The sequence below is a fragment of the Spea bombifrons genome, chromosome 1 (assembly GCF_027358695.1).
Source record: "Spea bombifrons isolate aSpeBom1 chromosome 1, aSpeBom1.2.pri, whole genome shotgun sequence".
Classification (NCBI taxonomy): domain Eukaryota; kingdom Metazoa; phylum Chordata; class Amphibia; order Anura; family Pelobatidae; genus Spea; species Spea bombifrons.
The window spans coordinates 65,819,635-65,829,306 of record NC_071087.1 but is presented as its reverse complement, the minus strand read 5'-3'; positions in this window follow the sequence as shown (position 1 = coordinate 65,829,306).

Genomic DNA, 9,672 nt, shown 5'->3' with positions numbered 1-9,672 from the left:
ACTCAAGCTCCACTTTTACTTTTTGTGATATTGTATAGGTATGATTTGTGATATTGCTTTGAGAAATGCATGTTTATTTGTATAGCCAATGTCTAAATATAGATTTAACACAGTTTTAATTTATTTGTTGGAGTGCCAAACATTTGATAGTTTTTTTAAATTTTCTTTTGGCATAGAAGCTGCACAGTTTATGCTGAAAAAGTATATTTTCGTGTCTTCCTGTACAGTCTGAATTTTGGATATATATATATATATATATATGCAGAGAGAGAGAGAGAGAGAGAAGTATATTTGTTTACAAGCCAGTTATTCATGTGAAATATATTGTTAATTTGTTGGGTGTTTTGTGAAGAAGCACATTTGTTGTATGTTTTATATTTGAAACTTAAATTTTAATAAAATGTCAGTTAAAGAATACTATTTATTTGAATGTAGTAAAGATGGCACATTGACAAAATACTTCAAAACTAGGAGAACCAATTTTGCACTTTTGCATTAACATACTAAAATGTTTACACAAAAATAATAAGATTAATGAAGGTTCAAGAAAATAGATTATACAGAATATACTTTTTTTTTATATATATAACTCTTACAAAGGGCTTCGTGTACTAAAGGGAAAGTGTTAAAAGACAGTTGTGGTTTTAGCTCCCTCGCTGTTTATTTTGAATTGCCAACGCTGGCAGTTTTCTCTAGCGAGAAGGGTTAAGCTTGCCCTGCATAATAAAGTGGGAAAATCTCACTAATTTAGCTATGTATAATATAGGTACAGCCATTCTCTTCCTTTGCAAGAAATGTATTGTGGATGTGCCTTAAAACATAGTTAAAATGGTTTATTCACTAAGGAGTGTTTGCGTAATTAGGTCAGGAGTGGAAACACAAGTCTCGCAAACCCTCGTCAACTTTCACTTTGATGAATGAACCCCTTGTCACTTTACATTATAAAGGGCCCACCCCAGTGACCTGTTGCAGGAGAAGTTCTCTGTTGTTTTTTTGAAGGACAGACGGGTGAGCAGAACAAAATGAAACCTGTGGTGTGAGAGGCTTGTGTCTGGCACTGTTTAGCCGTCCAGCAGCTCAAAATACCCCCACCAAAGTATATATTTCTGGAGACAAGAAAGCTATTTCACTAGGAGCATTTGGACACATCAAGCAACCATTTGTCACCAATCTCTGACAAAGGCTGCCATAAAGTTAATTTCCCTTGCCATTCCAGGTGGCACATGAGAAGTAGGCTCCGCCTACCAGGTAGGGCAGGAAACACTATAAAAAAAGGATACCTCCCCCTTCCTCCCCAGTGTTGTTTCCTGCCCTACTCAGGTAGCGGTTAGGCTGAAGCTTACCTCTTTTTTTGTTTTCTTGGAGCCCCGGGGGGGCATCCTCTCTCCCGACACCCGGTAGTGGTCCCGGTGGATCCAGGGTGATGCGGCAGCCTCGGAGGCTGTAAACTCCGCGGTAATCGCGGTAACACGAGGCTCAGTCCTCGTTATACGTTGCCCACAGCCCAGGGGGCTCACTGGGACGTACATCCCCGGGCTCCGGTTCTCTCCGTCCCGGGGAGGGGGAATCCTCAGCGTGCGGCGGCAGGAGAGCGCTCCGGCGCGAGCAGTTTTCTTTAAGCCGGCAGTGCCGATCTCTCGGCACCCGGTTTTATTATCTCCTCTCTGCAATTACTCCGGCTTCCGTCCGGGGTCACGAGAGGTCAATTGACGAGGAATTTCCGGATGTGACGGTTTCCGGGCCTTGGCGCCTAAATGCCTCTATAAAAACGCCAGAATGGGTAAGATCTTTCCATGCTCTTCGACCTGTACTGTATTATTGGATTTTTTACTCCTCTTTTTTTGCCTGCCTGTGCCTGAGGACTGTATATTGCCTTTTCAAGTAGGTGTTTTCTCTCCTAGTTTAGAGAGAGATTTCTATGGCCTATTCCATTGCTTTCTGATGTTATAACTTTTGTGTTTTTCTCCTCAGTTATGTCAGACAAAAATCCAGACATTCCTTCTGAGGCCTCCCCACATAGGAAGTCTGTGGGGAAAACGAAACATAAAGCCTGCTCATCTTGTAAAAAGACCTTACACGATCCTACGGCCAAAATGTGCAGCTCCTGCTCTCGGCCTAAAGATGTTTCCAATTCAGAATTTACCTCCTGGTTGAAGGGGGAGCTGCAGTCCACCTTTGACTGTTTTCGTGCCATGGCAAGCTCCGCTCAGGGGCCGGTGTCTCAGCATCATCTTTTCCAGCAGGGTCCTCCAAATGTTCTACCAGATACCCTGGAAGATTATTCGGCACCCTTTTCTGAATACGACTACAAGTCTAATGACCCCCAGTCTTCGGATGAGGAGGGGGAAGTTAAAGAAGAAACCTTTTTCTTCCCAGTCGAAGAAACAGGGAAGCTAATCTCTGCAGTCAGATCTACTCTAAATCTACAGGATGATATACCAGTTTCAAAACCGGATCCTTTTCAGGGTCACTCTAGGAAGCCGCAGACCTTTCCAGTTCACGACTCGCTTTCGGCCATAATCACGGAGCAGTGGAAATATCCGGACCGGAGATTCTTCACGTCTTCCAGAACCAAAAAGCTGTTTCCCTTTGATGGCAAGAATTCTGAGGCCTGGGAAGTCCCGAAAGTAGACACCGCAGTAGCCAAGGCTACGAAGAAAACAGCCATTCCGATGGAGGACGCGTCCCACTTCAAAGACCCCATGGACCGGCGGGCTGAGAATGCCGCCAAGAGGGCTTTTGAGGCAGCAGCGGCGAACTTTCGTCCAGCCATTGCAATAGCGTCAACTTCTAGAGCCATTAAGATCTGGCTCCAACAAGCAGTGGAAGATCTTGCAGCTATCCCAGGGTCTGAGCAGGTCGCAAGAAACTTGTCCGACACCTGCCTAGCTATTGACTTCATCTCCGATGCTTCCATTGAATCTGTCCGTACATCTGCTAAAGCTACGGCACTTTCTGCGGTTTCTAGACGAGCGCTCTGGCTCAAGTCGTGGTCTGCAGATAACGCCTCCAAACACAAGCTGTGCAGCATTCCGTTCCAGGGGAACCACCTCTTCGGCAGCGACCTTGACACGATTCTGGAATCCACCACGGGTGATAAGCACTGGTTACCTCAGAGGAAGGGACCACCGCGTTTCAGGTCCAATTATTTCAGAGCTCCAAGAGACAGGGAGTCCTACAGGCCCTCAACATCCTATCAAGAGTACCAGTCCTTTCGGGGTAAACCCTACGCGAGAGGCAGATTCCAGAGAGGAAGAGGCAGAGGCAGGGACGGCAAATCAGGGAAGTTTTGACGCCAGCAGGTTTCAGGTAGGGGGCAGGCTATCCGGTTTCCTGCATGCCTGGGAAGAGATCACCTCAGACCCCTGGGTTCTTCGCATCATCAATCAAGGCTATGCTCCGGAGTTTACTCACCTACCTGCCCAGCGATTCCTGCTGTCCATGCCTCCCACAGATCCTTGGAAAAGAGCGGGATTCTTCTCCACACTCAACAACCTTATTCACGAAAGGGCTCTGGTCCCGGTGCCTCTTCAAGAAATAGGAGAGGGAACTTATTCCCACGTCTTTGTCGTACCAAAACCATCCGGGAAATTCAGACTAATAATCAATCTACAGTTGGTAAATGCCTGCATCAGATACAACAGGTTCCGGATGGAATCCCTGAAGTCCGCCACGGAGGTTGTTTCATCGGGGGACTTCATGGTCACTATAGACCTGCGAGACGCCTATCTACATGTCCTCATCAGAGAAGACCACCAAAGATTCCTCCGTCTGGCCGTTCCACTACCTCAAGGGATTCGGCATCTTCAGTTTCGGGCGCTTCCCTTTGGGATTGCTTCAGCACCACGAATCTTCACAAAACTCATGTCAGTCGTCGTGGCCTTCCTGAGGCAAAGAGGCATAAAGGTGGTCCCATACCTGGACGATTGGCTCCTGATAGCAGCTTCGGCATCATTGCTCCAATCTCATCTAGAATTTTCCCTCAGGACGCTCCACAAACTGGGATGGTTAGTGAACCCCCTAAAGTCAAAGTTTCTGCCAAACAGACGTCGGTCTTTTCTGGGAATGATCCTCGATTCAGAAGTACAGAAGACGTTTCTCCCGCAGGACAAGATCCTAAGGTTACGGGAATTCTCACATACAGTCCTGCAGTACAAGTCAGTGTCCCTCAGATCCGTCATGTCCTTGCTCGGTCTCATGACTTCCTCCATCCCGGCGGTTCCCTGGGCACTGGCTCACGCAAGACCCCTTCAACAATTTTTACTGGATCACTGGGATCGCTCCCAGACATCCCTACACAAGAAGGTCCGGCTTTCTCCCCTCGTTCGGGAGTCACTCCGTTGGTGGCTGTCAACCAAGAATCTTTCGCAGGGTCTCCCTTGGCAGACGAGAGATTGGGTGGTAATCTCCACCGACGCCAGTTTGACAGGCTGGGGTGCCGTCATGGGAAGCCATTTTGCCCAGGGATCCTGGTCTCCCCAAGAATCAAGCCTACACATCAATTTTCTAGAACTACTGGCGGTCTGGAGGGCTCTCAGGTTCTGGTCTTCAATCCTGCGGCACAAGTCCATCAGGATCCTTTCAGACAACATCACCGTGGTGGCCTACCTTTCCAAACAAGGTGGCACCAGAAGCAGACGCCTGCAGACCCTGACTGCTCAGATCTGCAGATGGGCGGAGTTCAATCTCTGCACACTCTCTGCGGTTCATATCAAGGGGTCTCTGAATCAGGAGGCGGATTACCTCAGCAGGAAATCAGTACCTCCAGGAGAATGGTCCTTAAACAAAAAAGTCTTCGCCCTCATAACAAGGAAATGGGGCACTCCTCAGATAGACCTGATGGCCACGCACCTGAACGCTCAGGTAAAGGAGTTTTTTTCTCTTTCACCAGTCGGTCAGCCCCGAGCACTGGAAGCACTCTCACAGACCTGGGATTTCGACCTCGCATACGTTTTTCCTCCGCTTCCCCTTATCTCCAGAGTACTCCGGAAAATTCGGGGAAACCCTCAAAAAGTCATCCTGGTTGTTCCTTTCTGGCCTCGCAGGATCTGGTTCTCGGACCTTACCACCTTGTCCATAGACGAACCTTTGCTTCTTCCTCAGGTGAAGGATCTTCTCATTCAAGGTCCTGTTCTCCACCCAGATCCATTCCGATTCAACCTCTCTGCATGGCTTCTGAAAGGGAGATCTTGTCCTCCAAAGGATTAGCTGCATCTGTGGTGAACACCATTCTCTCCAGCCGCAAAATTTCTACGGCCACCAAGTACCAAAAGGTTTGGGAGACATTCATCGCCTGGTGCAATGTGCATGAAGTATCCACTCCATCTATCCGCGAGGTGCTGCACTTTTTTCAAGATGGCTTTGATAAAGGATTTCAACCTGCTACTATCAAGGTCCAGATCTCAGCACTGAGTAACTTCTTGGATTTCAATCTGGCCTCTCATCCGTGGATCTCCAGATTTTCTAAGGGAATGTGTAGACTTCGCCCTAGGATCCGGCCGTCGGTCCCTCCTTGGGACCTTAATCTCGTATTGCATCAACTCACCTTGTCTCCATTTGAGCCTCTAGTAGATACCTCTCTTAAGCTGCTCACCTACAAGGTTGTCCTCCTCGTAGCCCTCACTTCCGCTAGGAGGGTGAGCGAAATCCAGGCTCTCTCCAGAGTTGAACCTTTTCTCAGGATTCTGCCGGACTGCATTATCCTTCGTTTGCCTCCAGAGTTTCTCCCTAAAGTGGTCTCCCCTTTTCATGCGGATCAGGAGATCGTCCTACCTACACTCTGTCCGGATCCCAAGAATCCCAAAGAACTGGAACTCCATTCGCTAGACCTGCGGAGATGTATCCTGTCATATCTCTCACGTACGTCGGCCTGGAAGAAATCCGATTCTCTCTTTCTGTCCTTTGCGGGGCCCCGCAAGGGCAGATCAGTATCCAGGGCTTCCGTGAGCCGCTGGCTTAAGGACGCTATCGCTTTATGTTACGTCTCCGCGGGAAGAGTACCTCCCTCCGGCCTGAAGGCTCACTCGACCAGATCCGTCTCAACTTCCTGGGCCGAACTCTCCGGGGTGTCTCCGTCTCTCATTTGCAAGGCAGCGACCTGGAGGTCGATCCATACGTTCGTAAGGCACTACAGGCTGAACCTTCATCTCTCAGACGAGTCTCAATTTGGTCGTCGTGTCCTTCAGACTGGAATCCTTCCCTCCCTATCTTGCTAATTCTTCTCATGTGCCACCTGGAATGGCAAGGGAAAGAGAGAATTCTTACCTGGGAATTCCTTTTCCTTGTCCATTTCCAGGTGGCACACTTTTTCCCCGCCCATTAAAATCTATTTGGTTTTTGCTATTATTTGTCTGAGTCTTTCTTTTTAACCACACTGGGGAGGAAGGGGGAGGTATCCTTTTTTTATAGTGTTTCCTGCCCTACCTGGTAGGCGGAGCCTACTTCTCATGTGCCACCTGGAAATGGACAAGGAAAAGGAATTCCCAGGTAAGAATTCTCTCTTTCCGTTGCTTTCTTCATCAACCTTTGCATTATTCTTAGATAATATATGTATATAATACTATCACTGCAGAGAAGCCCACCAAAATGTATCCAGCTGCATCTTTAGAAAAAGGAAAAAATGAAGTCCAAACCGTGTAGGCAATCTACCCTCATCTATTTTCCGTAGTATGGAAGCATACCGAGCAGTCATGTGCCGTTGTTTCTGGAATCCCACTGTCATACGGATTGATTCAGCAAGAGTCCGGTAAATTAAAAACACAAATCCTTATTTCATCTTCTTAACATACTTAAATAAACAGACAAACCTGCAAAGTGAGTGCATTGAAAAGCTGCTCTTTTTTTTTCTTTCTAAGTTTGTTTAAAAATTAGCCTTGTTTTATACTGCATTAAGGACTTGCCAATGTCGATATTCTGCTGTGAGGTGTATTAGACAGGTGCTTTACAATAGGTCTTATTTTGTAAAGCATGTCCTATGATGGGTCAGTTCTAGGACGACACATGGTATAATCAGAGAAATGAAAAAACAAAAGGTTTTAAATCAAAAATATATCCCTGTTCATCACTGCAGGAGATATTGGAGTAGCTAGGGTAGGGGTTTCACTCCAGTAGGAGGTAAGTAATGTCTTTTTTACGATGCCTAGCAGCAGGTTTAAGGCTTTTTTTATTATTATTCTGTCAGTAGGATGCCAGGAATGGCACTTACAATAAAATAAATTGTGGTGTTCTGCTAAATAATGACTGGCATATATTTATTTTGGTGAGCTATGACATCCAACAAGCTGCCAGTCGGAAATAGCTTAAAATATGATGTGGCTCACAAACTCCATTAGTGTCTATATGGCTACTTATGCCAGGTGTTACCATAAAGGAGGAAAATCTGGTGCCACAATGTTGTCAGGCACCCAGGGCTCATCATCCTGCAGTGGACTGACCTTTTCATTTGAAGTGACGCAAGAGGTATCGTATATGGGGTCAGTGTCTGAGGCAGAGTCAACACAGTGTACGCCTGCTCAGCTGTATACAACTTACAATGTTTCTCCCTACCTATCTAGCAACAAAAAAACACAATTGCCCCCTGAAAACTTAAAACAATGCCAAATTCCCCCCCCCCTTTTTATTTTTTTACATTTTTCTGCCTACCTACCGGCAAACCAAAATTTTTTTTTTTTCTTACTGATGATTCTGATTGGTCTCCAGATGATCAGCAGCATTCGGTACTATTGAATGGATCACTGCATAAGGGTGCAGTTGCCTTATCTGTTGATCTGTTTAACATCCAAACACTGCATCTATTTATGTCTTGCATGAGGGGCAGTGTCAAATGGCTTACTGAAATTTTGATCAGCTATGTCTACTGCTCCTCCCTGGTCTATTATTTTAGTTACCCAGCTTTTGTAGCTCAGGCAGTAAGACAACCTTATCCTACTTTGAATAAAGCAACCGTATTTAAACACAGCTTTAACGTGGTCTCAATTGTGGTTCTGTCCCTGTTCTAACAGTACTGTTAGATTTTGATGCCTTATACAAGGCACACTACAGCAAGTAAGCATCAAAAGTTAACATCTATTATTTTTAATGTGTTTAGAAGAACCTTTGTTTTACATTTTGGCATCGGTCTCTTATTATTGGCATACATTAAGTCTTTGTTTTGCGGCCTAGGCTGCTGAAATAAACCACAAACTAATATTCCAGTAGATTTTGCCAAAATTACATCACTCTTCAGAATAAGAATGAAAACTGGCCTCTGTGAGAAAGGAAGATCCTGATGTGTTTGACCATTCAAAAAAAGACATTGCACATTTTATGCATTGCTCATTTCAAAGCCTGAGGATATTCACCTTGAGTTAATTCAACTGAATCTCACAAGCCGTTTTCTTTCTTTTCATGTGCCTGATAACAGATTATGCTAGAGATTTGGAGGCTCCCTTAGACTCATCTAAAATCATACTGGCTTTCAGTCCTAGCCAATGTAAATTCTGTCTAGCGTACTAGTGTATTCATGATGCTGTTGTGAGTGACGGCACAGACCACTGCACTGAGATCTGTAAAGATTTTTGAGGGGAAAAAAATGCATTTACCTAAATGTTTAGTGACCTTCAATTTAAAATCATCTTCGCAGCTAAATTTGCTTCAAATACTCCTTAAGAAAATGATACAATAATTATAATACTTTTATTTTCATCCATTTATGGCAATATGAATGAAAATTTTTTTTTTTGTGTGTGTATATAATATATCCTTATGTTTCCACATAACTCCCTTTATTTAGTGTAAAAAAAAAAACTATACTAAACAGAAAACATCAGAGAGGCATAATCAGCAGTGTATGTCATTATGTCCTTTATTAAACATCAGGTAAATCTGTGAAGTAGTGTAAATTACAACAATGCAGTAAAGTTTCTGCGCTCTAATGGGTGCTCCCCTCCTGGGAATGAAAAGCAGCCCTGGAAACATTTGGAGACCAACCCCATATAGTTTATCTCGCGGTCGAGCTCTTATACCCAGACGCACCCCTTATGCAGACCTGAGTCACACTATTTGCCATACAAATAAACATTCTTTTTATCACATTATTTGCATTAAAATGCCAGAAAGCAAAAGTGTTAAAAGGCCCTAATAAATTAAATACATTAGACATAATGGAATCAAAACATTTGCTACTGCAAACATTTTTAGATCAATTTTATTCAGTGGAACAAAACAGTGATTATTCTTCACGATATTCTTGTAAGAAACGTATTTCTTTATTAATTGATGTAAATTATTTTTTCATATTTAAGAAAAGCTATGATTGAGATGATTTTTTTTCCCTTTTATTTGCCAACCTGCCCCCCCAGTTATGCACATCTGCTTGACACTCTGCCCCTAGAAATGCCTTATACCCCACTATATGCCACTCTGCCTCCCTGATATGCCTTATACCCTCCTATATGCCACTCTGCCCCATGACATGCCTTTTAACCCTCTATATGTCACTCTGCCTCCAGAAATGCCTTATACCACCCCCCCCCCCGACTTACCACTGCTCCTGACTCCCTGGTGTCTGGTGGGGGCAACGGGTGGAGGCTGGCGTTCATGGAATTAAAGGGGCCGGCGTGCGTGCACCACGCAGCCCAATGGCCGTGCCTCAGCTCTTCGTCTCACCGTAGTAGGTTTGCTACCTGGCCGGTA